We start from the raw sequence: 20,331 nt of genomic DNA on the forward strand, positions 1-20,331 counted from the left end.
TCAGAGTTGGAAGCTTCAGTGCTATTTTCCTCCTTTCTGTAAGATGTCAACCTTTTTGAGACATTCATGGGTGTTGGTGCCAGGAGCATGCATTCCTAAACCAGGATTGCATTCCCACCCAGAACAGTTGTTCCTATCCTTGGCAGGGATAAATGCATGAATAGGCTTTTTTATCTTAGCACCTTACTGGTCTCAAGCTCTGTGGTCCCCATGAGCTCACAGTCCGTAAGACTAGCTTGGACAACTTGTCAAGAATTTGTAAAACTACTGCTACCAGTTACGTGGGAAAGAGAGAACAGGAGTTTCCCTGCTCCTGTTGCCCCTCACAAACATTCCTTAGACAATATCTATCTTGAGCAAGTTTGATGATAATGCTCTTCTAGGAGGAACAATGTTTTGAAATTTAGATGTTGCAAGTGTTTCATGAATTTGTCTCTAGAGCCCCTGTAGCCAGGTCTGTATGCAGAGAGCACATATGCTGTGAAAGTAAAGCTGACGAATAATGAAAATTCACAGTCTGTTTCCTTGCAGCAACTGTAAACTCTACAGAAAGACAGATGAAAGAGAGCAAGACTTTGCTTAACGAACAGGACAGACAGGAGCCTTGGCTTTCATCAGTGACTTTGACTTGAACCCTCCACAGGTACTTTTGAAGAGAGAATGTCCTGCTGTTGAAATGGGCAAGGGACACTGGCTATAACTTTGAGGATTAGATGTTAGCCTAGTATTTCCAGTTCAGCAGAATAAGAACTATAACAGAATTTCAAGCACAGTTATCTTGTGACAATTTCATGTGGCTCTGTATGGAGAAAGAAGTTATCCTGTTATAGGAGGATAAGGACTATTGCATATTCCAACACTCACATATTTCCAGTGTTTACATACACCATGAGCTGAGAACAGGGTCCAGTTCTCTGGAGGATTTTCGTGCTTGATGACATCTTCATTGTTAGTATTACTCATTACAAACAGATTGCTGGGAGTGAGGTCATTCAATCACAAACCCATCATAGGTGTTTCCCAAAAAATGTGCCTCGAGAAGCCTTTTGGATGCAACCAGTTTTTGTGAACAAGAAAAAAATAGAAAAAGCTGGTGTTTGTGGTTTGCAAAACTTAAATCTTTATCCTTTCTCTATTTTCTGATGCATGTTTCACCCCTAAAATAATAAAATACATACATCCCAAACCTCTATGAATAACCTTTAAAATCAGCATTTATCCAGAAGTAGACCTTATCCTGAAAAAAAAAAACAAAAACAACCCTTGTTTGAAAATAAATCCTGAACTCTAGAACTTTGAAAACAGAAGAAAATTTTGAGGATGCATTATCCTTAAATGAACCAATGAACACTGAACACAAACAGCAGCATTTGCAGCTCTGTACCCAGAAGCTGTGGTTTCCAAACTAGCCCTTAACTAGCACCAGTGGTCTGTACAGGCAAAACGAGATTTGTGCCAAACCCACCCCCTGTTGATGTGGAATTATTTTTCTCGAGTTATGTTGGCTAAACTTGTTTCAAACTGAGTTTCCTTGTGATATTTGCGATCTATTTCTAACATCTTCTAACAGTCATTTCTGGTCATGAGGTTCAAAGTTGACGTGTCTTTGAATTTTTGCTCTATTTTCAGCACAGTTCAGTGACATGTATTTTCTATTAATAAAAGGGTTCAGATATTTTTTCTAGGACATCCATGAAAGTATAAATAAGAGACTTTTGCATCAAATGTTGCAATGTCCACTTGCATTCTACTGCATCTACTTCTGACTCTTGTCCAACATCAGCTAAGTTACACAAAGTCCTAATTTTCTGACTAAAATAATACTTTAATTTCACAAGTATAAAAAAAAAGAAAAAAAGCAGCAATATCATCAGCTGTTACTTGAATGTGGGGCAGACATCCATATCTGCTTTGACACTTTGGTTTTGAGTGTTTTTTCTGTTTTTTTATATAGTCTCATACTTTCCTTGGCCTTGTTAAGGTGTTTTGCCTTTTTTTTTCTCCCCTGTAAGAGGGGGAGAAGCACAGGAAAACCTCTACCAGCAGTAGCCCTTCCCCACAAACCAGCCAAAAAATTAAACCAACAGATTGTATATATGCTCTGTCCAGTATGCAGTGATATTTAGTACAGGTTGTACCTATTCTTTCTAACCTATTTTTTTTCATTGGTGAAATAGTTAATAACAAAAACTTACACATTATCTGAAAACTTCAGACTTACTACTCACTGAAGAAAATCTCTCTTTTAAAGAATCATGTCTTCCCAGGGGTGTTGTTTTCGGCTGTCTGCTGGCTTGAAAAGAGAAAATGGCATTGTTTCACAATTGAGTCACAAGCTGAAAGTTAACTCTGATCTTCTAGGAACTCAAGAGCTAGGCCAGTTTTTACTAATATAAATACTTAACTCCAGGCTACTGTAGTTAGTTTATATCAATTTCTCAACAGCTGCATTTTAATTTTTGGATATAGTCAGCAGCACAATCTCTGATTACCTTGCATATGCCAGGATCTGCTTTGTCATTAATAGGTCACAGAATTTAGCCCTTATTTGAGAGCAAGACTACAAAACCTGAAGAACTGCTTGGAGAAACTATGAAACCTACTGCAGTTTTAATAAGGAAATGAGTCTTTTTAGAGAGAAATTATTTAATAGAAGTGTTGTCTAACTGAAAGACCAGTTTGCACCTTGTAAAATAAAGGAAAAGTAGAATTTCAACCTCAGAATGCTCATAGTAGAGGATTTTATAGGGTTACTTTTCTTGGCTATATTTTACCTTTAGCGTCTCTCTACAAACACATTTGCTGTCACTGTGAGGTTTTATTTGTCTTTTTGTTCTTGTTTTTGTCACCTCCTTGCAAACCCCGCAACCAGGCTCCACTCACCACTTTTTCTTTTGCATGTTCCAGAAAAATTCAGTTTCCATTATTATCTCCCTCAAATCTGCATCCAAGATTTTTACAGACTCTCTTGGTCTTATTGTATGTTTACTTCCAGACAACTGGTGAAATGGCATGCTGGGGCAGACTTTTTTCCCCTTTGACAGCTCCTTTAACACTTCTATCTCTCACTGCAGACTGTACTGCCATCATTTATGTCTTGTGGATGAAACTATGTCTGAATATGTTTCCCTGTCTGTTTCAACTGCTTTTTACATGTAGCATAATACAATAGCAATAAGATAATAAAGGTACACTCTCTAATGAGCTGTTGGTCATGTTGGGAAACTGATTGCTCTACAGTAATTGGTAATATGATTGTTTTTTAACATGAACACTAAAAAGGTAACTTCTGAGTTTCTGGAAGCCAAACCATGCTTTGAAATGGTAACCTACATCTTGGACGATTTCAGACACTTGTATAGAAGCGTCTATACAGATTGGCTCTCCTGTAGACAGTGGAAGGATAGCTGAGCCTCTGTCAGGTCTCAGTGGCCCTTTGAAAATGCCCAGTTCTCTTCACCAGTTTATTTCCTGATTTTTCTGAATTCTCTGGAAGTCAAACAGTTGATACTGGGGTCCAGAGCTCTTGCTCTGGTTATCACTACTGTTCAAACACCAAGACACATGAAAAAGGAACTATGAAAAGAAAGAGAGTGGAGGAAAATATTTGGTACTGACATGCCATTTCCTTCCAGCCAATATCAAATGAGTATGCTGAAAGAAAACTGGCTTGTTATTGTCTCTTGCTGTCATGTGAGCCCTAAAAAAGAATTGTCATACAATCAAAATTGATTGAATTTTTTACATTTAAATAAGTTTCTTCTTCCATAAAACCTGCAGTTAACATAAAATACCTTGTGAGCAAGGTAAAGGTAAAATTCACTTGCATTGCTTCAAGAAAATATCACTTGAATTCTGCTTGGACAAATCCATGACAATGGACTCATCCAATGGGAAACGTAACAGGCATTTTCGCCAACAAGAGCATTCCTGGTGAAGGCATTAGAAAATTATTAGCAAGATGAAAAGAAAATAGAACAGACTACTTTTATGGGGGAAAAAGAAAAAAAAGCTCAGTCTACCTGTTGGATCGTCTTCTGAAAACTGTCCCCAGCCTTTTACTAAGTAATACATCTTTCATCAGAACCATTTTTACTTTGCTCTTTAGCATGGTGCACATTCTGTGTGATAAACTCAAGAAATATTTTATGCCCCAAAAATAAGAAATATAAATTCTAGAGAGTGAACGTATATAGGCAATCCTCAGCTACTCTCCATGTTTTAGTATTAACTAAATCAGTAAGGCCATGGTGTCTGACCTACCACTGTATTCAGTTGTACTCCATTTCAAATGGGTGCTTTCTAGAACAAGCAGGATAGTATCTAAGCCACTTGCTGCAGGAGGGTTGTTTTCTCGTAGCCTTGACTTTCCATTTTAAACCTCTCAGACAGCTCTGCTCTGTGCCATTAAGTAGCTGCTGAGTTATATCACAGGTGTGGCTGTATTTTAGTGGTGGATAAAATGATCCCTTTACACAAACATCTTAAAGACCAACCCAAGGGAGCAGGAAATACATCAGTTGCTTGGACAAGGTAGTCTTCAGTACAGGTTGAATCAATGGGGATGCTATAAATTGATGCCTATGGAGAAGATTGCCCACTGAAAGGCCTCAATATTGGTAAGTGCTTTGGTGAATAAGAAATGATGATTTTTTGCAAGTGTCTCTTGAACACCTGACATGTTCCAGGACTGCTCTGAATGCAAGTTTCTCTGTTAATCCTTTGTTAATATTTGAGTATAGGTTTCAGCTGTGTTAGTGCTAATGGGGTGTTAGTGTGTGTGTATGTGCCTGTGTGGGTATATGTGTGTAGTTTCCCAAGTTCAGTTCAGCAAAATGTTCCACCAGCAAAAACTCTCTTGGGCAGGGTAACTGCAGGAATGAGAAGTGTTTTCAACCTCTGTACTGCTGAGGTGCTCTGAAGATTCAGGGGAAGTCTTGCAAATCTGAAATACCTGGGAGTGCATATAACATTCTCTGGCTTGAAATGTTAAATCTTAACACCTATGAGATTCTAGAAATAAAACTTCTGTATGACCAAGAGACATGTGAAATGAATTCAACACAAGATTGTTATTATAATGTAACCAATTGACAAGTCATCTCCCAAGATTGATCAGGCATGAAATAATTTTTTGGTCAGAAAGGTAAAAGATGTCCAGTGAAAGTATCTTTTTTTTTCTTTTCTGTCAAGAAAAAAGTGGAAAAGTATTTGATTTACCTTGGTAGACCTGCATGGGACAGATTTCAGTTGCACTGAAGAAAGTTCATGGTGTTTCTCCCCCACTTTTCTGCTGATCTGTCTCCTGCAGTCACACAATTTTGGATGGCTCACTTCACCTGAAACTGCCCCTCCTTGAAAATACTTAATCTGGAACTGCTGGAGTTTGGCATCCTCTAACTACTGCTGTTTTCAAATGTATTAAAAATCTCAAAGCAAATTCTAACTGAAGGATCTATTCTTGAATCTCAGATGTAGAAGTTGTTCTAAATTTGCTTAGAAATAGATCAAAACGCAGACTTTACAGATGAGTATAAATTCACTGTTGAGCCTAGAACAAACCAGACCCTCTTTTAAAATGTTATGGTCATTATATTTTTGCTCAATGTCCTAACAACCATGATATTATTGATTCATTTATCAGGCACAAGACCTTTTGCATACACTAGGACATTCAATCCTGTCACCAGCCTAAATGGCAAGTTGCCTTTTATCTGGTGCATTTCACAAACAACTTGTGACTTGAGAAGTCTTTATGGTAATGCTGACATAGTAACTACAGGTTGATGCATTTTTGTCTGAGGCGTTTCCAAGAGTATAGTTCAGTTGTTTACTAAAACTCTCCAAAAGAAGCAAAACCAGTGAAACTTCTACACTGAAAGTAGCGTACTGAAAGTACTCTGTGATAAACTTAGTAATGCCTATTAGAAGCCTGATGTTTACAGTTCAGGACTGAATGAGGGTTGATGACACCCAAGGCTTTTACAGTATTATATTACATGAAAACTTTTTTGTTGTGCATTGTAAATCACAAATTATCCCTCTGGCAGATCAGTTTCTTCTGTAACACAAGCTCTGTATATGACTCTTTGTTACACAGATTTCACCACATCTTATGATGCACGTGATCAATTAGGACTGAAGCTTCTGCTTCATGGAAAGCTAGAATCCAGCTCATTTTAAAGAAAGAAAAAGAAGGCTTGCTTTCTGTATCTAGACTATTCCAGGAATACCTGGAATGGCAAATTTGATACCTGTTGTTTAGCAAGCATGTGCTTGGAAAATTAGGTCCCTCTTTTGTTTTGTTTCCTTCCTTAACAGCTTCCAGCTCCTTGCATCAGAAGTCTGCATTTACTGTTGCTCCTATAACTCTGAATTCTGCACTGAACACTCCACTATGATTTTGGGTTGCCATACTGCATAAAGCACAAGGGGTGCCTCTGCTCCCTCCTGTAGCAGTAACATTAGGCAGAGATTACCTTTTTCTCCTGCTAGTGGTAGGGCATGTCAGTAATAGAACTGGGCTAAATTACATTCCTGGCATTTGGTCTCCATATTCCCTTACATTTCCTAGAAGAAAAATTACCCAAAAATATTTGAAACATGAGAAAGAAATTCTGTTTTATAAAACTTCATACATCAGTCAACACCTTTTTTTTCTATTCCAGTTAATACATAATTTCATATGCTAAGTAAGCAATCTAAGCAAATATCTGTAGAGTCAAGACACATCTTTCCCTGTGCCCTCTCAGTTCTGATTGTGGTAGATGCTATGCAAATCCATAAAAGAAAGTATCCTATTCTGCAAGATTACATATTAAGTTACAAGAGAAAGGAAATGAAATATTGTTACTCCAACTACACATAGAGGGAACTGAGCAACAGTCATTGAGTGACTTGCCTGTGATAACTGTGACCTGCTACAATTCGTGTAACACAGCGCACAGTGGCTTTACCTTTTCTTAGACCAAGTCATTCATACTAATTTTGCATTAATGCCTACATACCACTGCTGTGCTTAGAAGAACTAATTGGAAACCATGTCCTGCTGGCTTTCAGAGAACAAATGCAGAACAGAAAAGGTCCCTGTCACAGTGAGTTTGCAATCAAGCCCCCTGCTAAGCCTGAGGAATAACAATATATTCTGGTGCTATCTAGAGTTCATTCTCATGCCACTCAGAGTTCGTTGAAAGCCTCAATTTTTATTCCAGTCAAAGATCCCTGGAAAGACAGCTTTATTCACTAAATTCACAGATCAATGCATCAAGATTTGCATATAGGCAAGTATATAAATCCTGCTCGCAGTGTATTTTCCTTCTCTTGCACTGTGAATTTTCAGAGTCTTGTGTCAGTAAGAGATGATAGTCTGACAGCACTGGAAAATGAACTCCTTTGTTTATCTGAAGAACAAGTATAGCCCATGCAGGACCAGTATCAGCTTTCTCTGACTGTGTCCACCCATCTGGAAGCAAGTATTTCAAGAAAAAAGACAACTCAGTCTGTATGTCTGCTTAGTCTTCAGCTACCTTTCTGGAAGCACAGAGCTGCCGAACCTGGGTCCAAACACCAAGATACAACCCTTCTGCTACAATTCTCCCACTCTTTTTTAAAAATAAAAACTGGAATATGCTTAAAATACTCTCCTGGTTTCCATGCTTTTGGTGTACATTTTAGCCATATTTTCAATCTTTTTGCAGCAGTGAAAATAAAAATGATTTTTTTTTAATACAGAAATTTAAAGTGCTGTCCTAATTGCAATCTTAAAAGAAACAGGGTTTTACGAATAGCTTCAAATGCACAAGAAAAATCTGTGTAGACGGTAATATTGTAGGCACCACTTCTGATTCAGCAATTTTTCTCCTAAACTTGACCTGAGAACAAATGTGTATTTTACACAATTCACTGAAAAAAACTGTAATAATATTTGGTCTCCACGACCAGGGTTTTAATTTGAAGTATGAGCCAGAAGGCCAGCACCCCACCATCCTACTGCCAGTTCTGTAATTGAGATATTTGGTGCTCTTTCCTCTGTTCCTGTAGGCATATTTACCTAAAGGACTTAAAGCATCCCCATTTTACTTTCCAGCAAAATCAGTTTTCTTGGTCAAAAATGCACACAGTGGCTTTCTCAGTGTAGCCTGGTCTGAAAAGGAGTCTGGTTAATTAACATTGATTACAATCCACCAGCTGCAAGTAAAAATTGATCCCCAAGGTTCCTAATTTGAATGCCTCTCTGTCCTGATTTCACTATTTCTATGACTGTCCGATGACAGAGACAGGGACAGAGAGTGAATCCACTTTTTAAAAGTCCCAGCTATTCACAGGCTACTCTGTGAAAGACATTGGTGATCATCCTGGTTCTGCTTTATCACCCTTGGGATGGTCATTTGTTAGCACAGCATCTAATTGCTGCAAATTGTCAGTGTGCACATTTGGACCCTGTTCAATGCTCCATTTTTTATTAAGAGAGGAGCAATGGTATTGATTTTGGATAGCCAGGGAGAATGCCAGAGATATTAGTAAGGAGCTCAGAGAACACAGCACATAAACTTTTATGACATGATGTCAAACTGGATTGCACAGGCATAAATGAAAAGGACAACATCTTCTGTAATTACTGCAAACATACACCATACATCTATTAGAAAAAGGGTATATTTCAATGAAAAAGAAACTTTGCAAAAAGTGGCACCTCAGAAAATTTGTCTGGCCAAAAGGGAAAAGATTTTTAAGGGTACCTCTGGAAATGACAATGCATGAGCCAGGAGCTGTATTCCTGCTGCTGTTTCACTGTAACTGAAACCTATGTTTGTAGACTCATGACCCACCTCTCAAACTCAGACTCCTTTGAGTTTGGACTTATGAATCCCATGCAAAGCATGGTCACCCTCCTATCAAAACTGATGGCAGGGCAGGATACAGCAGAGTGTTGCCCAGCTCTGCTGGGTGAGTTGTGTCCCAGTCCTCCACATGAAAGGCAACTTCACCCCCAAAATAGTGAAATTCCACATTGCCCAGGAAGGATCCAGTAGCCACCTGACCTACAGTAGTGTATGGAGTTACTGTCTTGCTGCAATTTAAACTAAATAGCAACTTAACCAGCTAAGCCAAATTTTTCAGAAACCTGTCAGCACTTAATTCGCAACCGCAGGTGAGTGAGCTTCTGTATGTTAGACTATGGCTTATGGTAGACCACTTATATCTGAGTCCTGTGTTCTCTGTAAAGTGGTTACACAACAGTTTGCTGTAAACAATTTGTGTAAATCAATGTTAGAGCCATTAATTCAGAAGTTTTGTCTCCTTGTGATTGCTGCCCTCCCTGACTTCTCACTATCTCTGCATGGTGCATTATGGCAGTCGCTGTGTTTTAACTTACTCAGAATTCCATCTATGCATTTTCAATAGCCCAAATATAAGAAAACCAAGTTGGTGCTATGAGCACAAACTGAAACACAGGAGGGCCTGTGTGAACATCAGGAAACACTTTTTCACTGGGAGGGTGACTGAGCACTGGCAAAGGTTGCTGAAGAAGGTTGTGGAGTCTCCACCACTGGAGATATTAAAAAGCCATGTGATCATGGTCTTGGGCAGCCAGCTCTAGGTGGTCTTGCTAGAGCAGATTGGTTGGACCAGACTACCTCCGGAGGCGCATTCTAACCTCAGTGACTCTGTGAGCATAAATATTTTTGCAGCTATCGTGTAACTCCTTTTCTACTTAGGAGATTATTTATTTATTTTTATTAGTTTCTTAAAATTTTTTGAGTCCTGAATTCACTGAGTGAAAATTTTAAAGGTTTGCATGGAACTGGATGTCATTTTTTGTCAGTTGCTTCAGGAAATAGATGCAGGGGTTCCCAAAGGAATCCCCCCACTGATAGACCAGAACTTCTCCCATATTTGAAATACAGCTTTAAACTCAGAACAGCAGTAGATGAATGGTGAAGACTGAAATGATGTCAACAATTTGTGTGGAGGCCAAAGAAAACACAAAGGGGCCTCAATGGCTTCATCTCTGAATTTGTTGCAGTACAGCTGTGAGTAATAAGTTTGCTTTCTTTTCAGGCACAGTATTCTACATCTGAAATAGTTTCTGAACTTAGCACACAGTTTCCTGACTGTCTATTATTTTCCTTGGGGATCAGGAGCTTTTCAAGCGTTGCAGTGAAGAGTTTGATCTGAGCATATCATGCAGCACGGAGATGGGTGGTGGTCTGCTGGACAGATCTCACAGGTTGCAGAACTTGGGGAAAGTCACTGTTTAGACAATATTATTTTATTGCTGGCTCTATCATTTATTCTAACTCATCTGAACAGTGGCCAATTTTGTACTATTTTAAGCATGCGTGCAGAGAAGTTATGCAAATACTTAAGTTTTCTGTATGGGTGGGTTTGAAGAAAATTCAGCAGGAATAAGGAGGTAGATTAAACTTTTCCTTCTACAATCTGTAGAAAGTTTTGTATTCATAGCAGTGGCTGCCATTTTTACAAGGTGAACATGGCTAGCAGAAAGGTGACCATACAGACATAAAGGACTGTTTTCTAAAAAATATATATTTAAAGTTTATTTTATTTCATGACCATGAATTCCAAAAGACTTTCTAAGCAGCAGTATGTATTTAGCTTAATTTCTTAACATATCATGAAAATTACTAAGTAACTGAAACAACATCTCAATGTCATTTGCATGAAGTAAATCTATAAAATAAAACAAAAGTAAACCTCACTGTGAAGCTGAAATAAAACCAAAGGTACTATTGCTGGTTTTGATTCTGAGTTGTACTTCTGCTTCTAGTGGCATCACACTCTCACAGGAAAATGCATTGCTGTACTTGTCTGCTGCATCCCCTAAGAGGTTTAGAATCAAAGGTGATTTTTATTTCCCATATCAAACTGAGAGGTACGTCTTCCCCCCTCCACCATGGATCTCTGGAGAGGGCGAGTGTAGCCCACAGCCTAAAAACACCTGGGGTTTTTGTTCAGTTAATTGTCCGCTATCACCAAGGCTTTGACATGCCTCTGATTCCTGGGGAGCAATATGGCTTTTGGTCCATTTGGGAGCTTGTAAATTTGCTGCAATGTGTTGTGGTATTTTGCTGCTTGTATGTGGAGCGGATGTTTGAGGGCTTTTCAGGGTGAACCCTGCCTTGTTCGGATGCAGTGAGCCATGTTCAATGAGTCAGGAACTTCCTTGAAGATATGCAAGCCCATGTTTTCTTCACCTGTTTTTCAAATGCAAAGCCCTTTTTTCCCAGGAAAACCTCATGAGTCACCCTATATGAAGTTAATTGCAGGCCTTGGCATACATGTAGTCCTAAATGCCTGTGGTGTAGGGACTGCAGGTTGCAAAATCTTTGAGGCAGAGATTTGCCTTTTTCACTTGTGAGAAAATGTACAGCACAGGCAGGCAGGTGAATCATATTGGTAACAGTGATGCAGACAGATATGATTGATACTGCTTTGGAGATCAGAGAAAAATCCATTAATGTAAGTGAATAAGCACAGGTGAAAGCACAGGTATGTATATGAGACCTGAAACTGTCTCTTTCCAACAATGTAGTGCCCATTACTATATTCTGTGACAGCCTTTCCCACTTACCTCTTCTCTTCCTATTCCTCTGATAGTTCTCCCGACAGAGTGGCTCAAGCGAACCCAGAGGAGGTCATGAAGATGCTCAGAGGGCTGGAGCACCTTTCCTGTGAAGACAGGCTGAGAGAGTTTGGTTTGTTCAGCCTGGAGAAGAGAAGGCTCAGGGGAGACCTCAGAGCAGCCTTCCAGTACCTAAGGAGGGACAATAAGAAATTTGGAGAGGGACATTTTACAAGGCATGTAGTGATAGAACAGGGGGGTGAATGGCTTTAAACTGAAAGAAGGCAGATTTAGATTAGTGTCCTGAGTTCAGCAGTAGCAGTCATGTTTTTCCTTTGTGGTAGCTGGTGCAGTGCTGTGTTTTGACTTCCAGCCTGGGAACAGTGCTGGTGAAGCCGATGTTTTCGGTTGTTGCTAAGTGATGTTTACCCTGACCAAGGACTTTGTGAGGCTCATGCTCTGCCAGGGAGGAGGGGAAGCTGTGAGGAAGCAGAGACGGGGCGCCTGACCCGGGCTAGCCAGGGAGGTATTCCATACCACAGCACGTCATGCCCGGGGTGGGGGGTAACTGGGAGTTACCGGGAAGGACACGGGCTTCTGGGTGGGACTCGTTTCTTGGCCGGTGGTATCGTATTCTCTTCCCTTGTTATTTTCTCTTATCATTGTTGTTGTTGGCAGTAGCGGTGGTGATTTGTGTTGTACATTGGTTGCTGGACTGTTCTTGTCTCAACACGTAGGAGTTGCACTCTCTCGATCCTCCTCCCCGTTCCTCCGGGAGCAGGGAAGGGGAGAGCCCTGGGGGGGGGGGGGGGGGGGGGGGGCGGGGCTCGATTGTTGTCAGCCGGGCACCACTCACTGGGAGTGAGTGAACAAGTTGCCTGACTGGGTTTAAACCACAACGATTAGACGTCAGGAAGAAGTTCTTCACTGTGAGAATGGTAAGACACTGGCACAGGTTGCCCAGAGAAGCTGTGGCTGCCCCATCCCTGGCAGTGTTCAAGGCCAGGTTGGATGGGGCTTTGAGCAACCTGGTCTAGTGTATGGTGTCCCTGCCCGTGGCAGGGGGTTGGAACTAGATGGTCTATGATGGTGCCTTCCAACCCAAACCATTCTATGGTTCTATGATGATATGATGATTATATGATAAAGCAAGAAGAAAGAGGAATGTTGTCAGCAATGGATGGTTTGATGGCTACATCAACACTGAACAAACATTGAGGACTTTTGCTCTGGGGAAGTTGAGAAGATGAAACGTTACCTGTCAGCTGCCAGCTTTCCACTGAAGGGAGAAAGTGGCTACAGCCACTTCACGATTTGTTCTTGCTGAGGAAGGGAACACGAAATGAATGAGATGTTAACAATCATGGGTTTTAATTAGCATTGTTACATGGAAGTGAATCTGCTACAACTTTTTTTTTGGTTATTTCAGTAACAGCCAGGTGGCAGAAGAAGGGATTTCTGACATATGATGGCTGTTAGTACAACTGTTAATCCGATGGCTGGGATGATTTAGTACTGATGAAGGATTGAAAGACTGTGAGGAGAAACAGTATTTTTAGGACAAAAATAAAAGGCGTGTTGGGAATTTTGGTTAGTGACAGAAACAAGGACTAAAACCACAGAGGCAAAAAGAAAACATCTGCAAAAGAAGAAGACAAGATACATTGTCCGCTTCTGCCATTGTCAATGAGCTTGGAAAGGAACGAAGCAATTTTGGCTAGGAGGTTCAAATGGATCATTTTTCAGAGAGAAGGCATAATCCTGGCATCTCCTTGGAAAAGAACATGAAAACAAAGCAAAAAACAGACCCCCTGAGAAACAGTTGAAGGAAGAGCAGAAAGGCACAGTGAGTCAGGTGAAAGCCAAGCAAGATCAGGGATAAAAGCTGGAGATATGTGAAATTCTCAAGATTTGATTGGCAAGAATGTGGGCTATTGATACACCTGAGGTGATTTGAATTCAAGGTAGTTTGATCCTGAAATTCTAGAAGCAAAAATTGAAGTACTTTCTACTAGGAATTAAAGCATTCATGTCTACCCTGTAGGTCTCCAGTTTCTGAATGGCTTCTAGGGCCCAGTCACCCTTCCCCCTCACTTGCTGCTGAGCAGCGCAATCCAGACTCCAGCCTGTTCTAGCTGACTGGCTAGTCTGAATGTTTGCAGTAAAATGCCAGAGTGCTGTCTCTGAGAATAAATGTATACCTGGCACAGTATGCGCAGCACCAGTAGATTGACACCTTTACCCGCTGGATCTTGGGCTTGCATGAAATCTCTGTGTCCCAAAAATACCTCCTACACTTGGTTTTCACTGATTAGTTTCAAGCAATATTAAATTAAAATATCCCTAATAAATATTGGTACCTGCCCAGAAAACATGTTGGATAACACAAGTTGATTATTTTAAGAATCAGTTCTAGTGAGGATGCGTAATAGAAATTACTAGCTTGTGAAATTTGTTCTCTTGTAATACATAATGAGCCTTTCAATAACTGTGATTATGAATTTTACAGGATTATAATTCTCTGTCATTCTTTAAATTACTGTATTCGCTGTGCACATAGAAAAAATGAAAGTAATGCTGCCATATGTGATAAGAATTTCCTTTAGATAAGTGCTGTTTAGATTCAGGAGTGATTCTGAAGTCTAGATAACTGAAATGTATAAGAATTTTTCTTCTGTATGTAAAAACCCCAATAGAACAAAGTCAATGTCCTAGAAATGAACAAGTCTTTTCCTAAAGCAACAGCAATTAAGAAATTTAAAGTTTACTACTGTAGTGGTTTAACCCCAGCCAGCAACTAAGTACCATGCAACTGCTCATCCACTTCCCCCACCCCTGCCAGCTCCTGGTGAGATGGGGAGGAGAATCATAAAAAAAGGTAAAAACTGTGGTTTGTGACAAGAATAGTTTAATAATTGAAATAAAGTAAATAATAATAAAATAATAGTAGTAGTAGTAATAATAATAGTAATAAAAATAATACTAGCAGTAGTAATTGTATTTAGAATTATAATCAAAACGAAAAAGAGGGAGGAATAAAACGAGTGATGCCCAATAAAATTGCTCACCACCTGCTGATCAATGATAACTGCAAGCCTGGATTTTGTCAGTTGTAAAGTCTATAGACCTTGAAATATCTTGAGGTGTGCAGCCATATCAGGTTTTATACATTCACTTTCAACATTAGTCTGACAACATAATTTTGTTAATGAAGGTAAAGAAATCTATATGTTGTTCTATCGCCGAAGTTCTGGGTCACTTGTACCTGAGTAGGTAGCTAGCTGGAGTTATATTCAAAAAAGTGTGCAGTTTAAATAAAAGTGGAACATAGTTTAACATAGCTTGAAGCAACCATTTCTTTTGCAATTTATTGACATCTTCACACCACAGAGAAAGACAGCATGAGTGAGCTGAATGCTAGGCACACCACATGTTCCTCTCATGAGACTCCCCAGCAGAAAATAACTCCAGCATAGGAGCAGCTGAAAGAAGATGGAAACTGATACAGCTCTCAGGTAACTCTCCTGTCAGGAAGATTTGCCAGATCATACCAAAAGTTTAATTCCTGACAGGGATCAACACAAGTTTTCTTTGAGTAAGGTGGAACCTGCCTCTTGCCTGCTGCTTTTCCTAAGGCACTGTTATGCAGTCACATGTCCATCATTATTCTCCAGAGACAGTAGATGTTGCTCCCAGGGGTGGGTTAGAAATGTACTTTTGACCTAATGAGCTAAATGACTCCTTTGTCGTGTTTGTAAAGGTTATGAACTGGTTGTCTGGAGTGGAAGAAGGAAAGGGAGAACAGACTGAGCGGAAAGCAGCATTTCAGAGCAACTCCAGATTTAGGGAAGCCAAAGAAGATTTGACCAAGTTCCTCTGTATTTCTGTTAATTACTGAGTGAGTAAAACCAGATTCCTTTGAAGGACTGAGTTTGAACACTATGGCTTTGTATGGACTGTGTCTAGAAGTGAGATGTGAATGAAACCTGCTTTAAGATCCATCTCTCTTCTGTAAGCTAAATACCACATCTCAGATTCCTCTCTCGTATCTACTGTCAGACCTCCTATCACTTTTCCTGGGCTTTCCCTTTTAACAGACATCATACCGTTTTCTATGTAGCAGCTCCTGTCCCTACTTGTTCTTTAAGGAATGCGCTTGCATTATATATACAGTCCTTAGGGATTCCTCTGAACCCCTTGTGTACTTCTAGGCAGAGTTTCAAGATGACTGTGTTCAAGAGGGAAATCTTAACAGGGGGAAACTGAGCACAGACTTAGGTAGGTCTGTACACCAGAGCCCTCTCCTGAGCTGCAGTTTCCCCTGGAGCAGGAAAGCATCAAAACAGAGATCAGTTAGTACCTCCAGGACCAACTATTTGCTCCTTCCCAGTGAATCACTTACCCACTTATTGGGATCCTGAGCTCAAACCTCAAATTAGTTAATTCATGTGACACCAAAGAAAGCAAAACTAAGTTCAGATTTGGATGTCTAAAATTTATAGATATATTTAACATGCCTATATACACAAGGATGGGATATAAAGAGTTTAGACAAGTATAAACGTTCTCTAGTTACAACAGATTTTTATGTATTTCCAGTAACTACAAAAGTAAGAATTACAATTTCATCTTCCTTCATAAAGTCAGTGCATTTAAGTAGACGTGCAAACCTCATGGCCAGTGTAAACCGCATAAAATTCAACCAAGCCAAGTCCTTCACCTGTGTCAGGGCAGTCCCAGGCACAGCTACAGGTTGCGCAGAGAAGTGATTCAGATCAACCCCGTAGAGAAGGACTTGGGGGTGCTGGCTGACAAGCAACTGAACATGAGCCAGATCAGTGTGTGCTCGCAACCCCGAAAGCCAACTGTATCCTGGGTTGCATCAAAAGGAGCGTGACCAGCAGGTTGAAGGAGGTGATCCTGTCCCTCTACTCTGCTCTTGTGAGACCCCTCTTGGAGTAGTGTGTTCAGCTCTGGACCCACAACACAAGAGAGACATGGAACTGCTCGAGTGAACACAAGGGAGATTTGCATTAGAATCAGGAGGAAAGAATTCTTCACTACAAGAGTGCTGAGGTGCTGGCACAGGTTGCCCACAGAAACTTTGGCTGCCACATTCCTTCAAATGTTCAAGGCCAGGTGGGATAGGACTTTGAGCAACCTGGTCTAGTGGAAGGTGTCCCTGCCCATGGCAGGGGTTGGAACTAGATGATCTCTAAGGGCCCTTCCAACCCAAACCATTCTATGATTCTATGTTCACCTGATGGAGTTAGTAGGGTAGATACCCCATGGAAGAAAGAGTATAGGATAAAATAAAGACCAGAGTAATTAGCGAACTTTGCACTGATACTTGTTGAGTCTGGAGTGTGTACCTGCAACTAGAATGTGCTTTTGATAGCTTTTGTAACCATTAGAAAATTGCAGGTATTGTTGTGGTTTAAGCCCAGCAGCCACTCACTCACTTCTCCTCTTCTTCCCCTGGCTTGACAAGTGTAAGTGCTACTGAGCAACAACTAAAACATTTGCGTGTTACCAACATTGTTCTCAGAGTGAAGCCAAAACACAGAACTGCACCAGCTATTAGAAAAGAAAAAAACAACTGTTAACAGCAGAACTCAGGGCAGTATGCAGAGTTAGGCATTTCATTGTTGTCTTGCCAAAACTGCCTCTTCATCTCACATTCTGTGAAAAGTTGGAGTGTGAGCTTAAAAAAAACAGGGCCTTGTTTTAAGGCAAAAAAGAAAGAAGACGGAAAAAAAAGTCATTGAAGTACTACAGGCTGTTGCTTCACTGTGAGTCAATCTGCTGAAATTTCTGGATGGTGTTTTTCCACTAGAGTATTCTGGAAGATGAAAGTAAGTCTTCATTGACTTCAGGTCCACTTTCCCCTATTTTAGCATCACTTTTCCTAGAAAAGACTGAGTAGAAGCCAAATAAAGACTCAAGGATTTTTCATGTGTTAATAATGGCAGATGAAATTACCCTGGCTACCTGTACCACCAGAAAGAGGCTGGCAGTAGTTCCCATCTAAAGCAGTCAGAAAAAAAAAAACAACCAATAATGAGCTTCAGTCAAGGCAATTATTTTAAACAAGCAAATTCATTCACCACACTGGACTGGCTTCCAGATTTTGGCTGATGATGGCGACAGAGTAGGGCGTGATATCTGCACCTGACTTTCTCTCTGCCTTTTCCCGCTCAGCTCCTGCTTTGATCTCTGTCTCTGAACGCAATTATGAAGCCTGAATCAGAACTAGGCTCTCATTTCTGCTGCCCCAACTTGCCCTCCTCTCTAGCTTTTAAGGAAGACACTGTGATTCTCAAATGCTTGCCTTTTATTTTTAGGCCAATAAAATGGACCACCTGCAAATTCAGGTTGCTTTTTTCTTTTTAATACTTGCTTTATATTATGTAGCAAACATACCACCAAAGTACCTAGTAAGTGCATATAAAACATAATTAATCTTCTGAAAGGAATGTAACTTTGCCTGAAACTGTTGTACCAGACCCTTAGGTGACATACGCTGGCAGAGCTCTACTGAAATCAGTCCAGGTATCTTCATTTATAGCACTCATATATTTGGCCCAATCCTTTTGCTCTCAGTGATAAGTGCATATTGAGTTGGATCTTCAAGAGTAAAGGAATTGGTTCTTGGTTGCCAGTGAGGGGCAATTAACATAGCTCTGTTAACTGAAATTAAACCATCCTGATTTATAGCAGCTGAGCATTTCAAGAGTTCCTTCCCCCCGCCCCATCCCCAGTAGATATTTTTTCACTGTTCGACATTTTAAAATCTATAGAAAAATATGTATTTACATGGCAAAGAGATTTTTCTAAGGCTTGGCACTGGCCCCAGTGAAATTGGCTACAGTGAAATGTTCTGGATAATAATGGGTGAAACTCTAAGCTGTCTGCCAACAAACATGTCTGGATCAAACTTGACAATTTTTTTTTTACAAAACCAAAAATTTAAAATTAGAGGTATGGCAACCCAGGAGGTTAGGACTTCGAGGTCCTATGTCCTACATCCTCAGCTCTATGTAAGTGGTGTAGTATTCATTATTTGGTTACTCTGGTGCATTTATGATAACTAGTTCCTGTTTGCTGAAAAGAGAGTAAACCTGAAGAATTACCACCCAAACCCCAAAGGTGCTGTTTCTTTTGCATGCAGTTCTTGACAAAGATGTGACATTGTCCATTACTGTAAAATTTTGTTCAATCGGGACCAAGAACAACAAGGAATCTTATACTAATCAGAACATGTACATCTATGCATATGTACACATACATATATAAATGTACGTAAATACCAGCTCTCAGACTGATCCTCCTTCTTTAAAGTTTTTCACTTACCTAAGTGCAGCATAAAAGTAAGGACAGATTCATCTACCATACCTCTAATTTTAGATCTTTGGGTTTGTAAAAAGAATTGTCAAGTTTCCTCCAGACATGTTTGTTGACAAAGAGCTTAGTGTTTCACCCATTATTAGCCAGAGCATTTCACTGTAGCTGATTTCATGTCACCATCACAAACAGCACACATCAACTGCTTGTGCCTAGAAACTGTTATAAATTCTTCTGGGAGAGTTAAGGTTATAAAACAAGAACATTAAGTGCATGCATAAAAAGCACAAGCTTACTGTTTACAGCTCCTATATAAATGTCCTCCTTATGTTTCCTTTATTATTTATTAGAAAGTGACGAGGCAAAGGTCAAATACCCAGCAAATGCCCGCCATTGCTGACTGTTGAACCAAAGCTAACTAACTTTAGCTAATTCTCAATCCTTTCTATTGTACAGAAGGGCAAGGGCATGAAGGAACAAATCAAACACCTATTATTCTTCTCTATTATTAGGAAAATTCTTCAGATGCTGGAAGCTCAGGTTTAAATCTAGTTTCAAGCAGTCCCACATAATCATGGTCTTCAGTGAGGTTGCTCAAACTTCACAATGACACAAGTGATGAAAAGCTTGAGACTGTTTTATTTATTGACAGATTGGATTATATTTGTAATATCATCAGAATAAGCTTACTTATAAAATATTCTTAAATATTTAAAGTACTGACTCTATCCTGTTATACTCACTTTCTGCTGCTGTAGCTTCACTGACCTTTTAAAAGACAGTACTCTTCATTAAACCCTTAAGCACAGAGTTAAAGGGAAACCATTTCCATCTCTTTTCTCTGAAGTGGATGACTTTGAAGATTTGTAGTGCAAAAGATACAGTTCAGACTGGAGTCAAATACTCACCACAGGAACTACTATTCTTACAATAGCAGAGGGCATGTTACAATGGAGATTTGCTGAATATACAGACTTTTTGAACACAGTCAATACAGTGTTCTGTTAACAAGTTGATCTCTTCCTGGAGTCATCCTTTAGATCCTTTATTACAGTAACTAGCGCAAAAGACTTTCACTGGAACAGGATAATGCCTTTGACAGATCTGATAACAATATTTTCCTTTTTGATACGTGGTTTTTGGTTTCACTTCACATATCTGTATTAAGGGAGTTTTTGATGGACATTTCATCCAACTACTAGATCTTACATTGGAATAATTTTGTAATCGGTAGCGTTTCAAACTGACAGAAACTGCTGAGAAATAATAAGCCAGGTTTCTGTAGGCATTTCGCAGAAGTTTCTTTAAGTACTTAGTAGCTGTTAGAACAGTATGTAAAGCACACTGAAAGGCTCCTAATTTTCACGTTCCAAACTGTCTCTACAGAGCTGTTAAATTTT

The sequence above is a fragment of the Pezoporus wallicus genome, unplaced genomic scaffold, assembly GCF_028554395.1.
Source record: "Pezoporus wallicus isolate ANWC-B61680 ecotype Strahan unplaced genomic scaffold, APGP_CSIRO_Pwel_v1 contig_2132, whole genome shotgun sequence".
Classification (NCBI taxonomy): domain Eukaryota; kingdom Metazoa; phylum Chordata; class Aves; order Psittaciformes; family Psittacidae; genus Pezoporus; species Pezoporus wallicus.